Consider the following 401-nt stretch of genomic DNA (forward strand, 5'->3'; position numbering starts at 1 on the left):
GGGTGGAACAAAAAAAGGGTAAATAAAATATTCACAGCATCATTGCATATTGACCAGTTCTAAATATGTATAGCAGCACAATAATGACAGTATTAAATAGGAATTTCCATCATACCTTGTCAAGTTTGGTTTGAAGACAAACCGATTTCGACATTGTGCCTGAAGACGGCACATTTCGTTTTTATTTATAGTGTTTTTTTCCTAATATTGTTGGTTAAAAATTTGCAAGCGCATACATACAGTCAATAAAGTTTAGGTACAGCGATTTTTTTACAATACGGGCAACCATTTTTTAAATATTCTATTTTTCTCTAATTTTTTTATAAAAGTATGGTTAATTCTACAACAAAAACCCCAAAAATCAGAGTTCCAAACCGTGTGTAAAATTAAAGAAAATTCTG

This window comes from Rhagoletis pomonella, unplaced genomic scaffold (genome assembly GCF_013731165.1).
Source record: "Rhagoletis pomonella isolate Grant_MI unplaced genomic scaffold, Rhpom_1.0 Rhpom_scaffold_00010, whole genome shotgun sequence".
NCBI lineage: Eukaryota > Metazoa > Arthropoda > Insecta > Diptera > Tephritidae > Rhagoletis > Rhagoletis pomonella.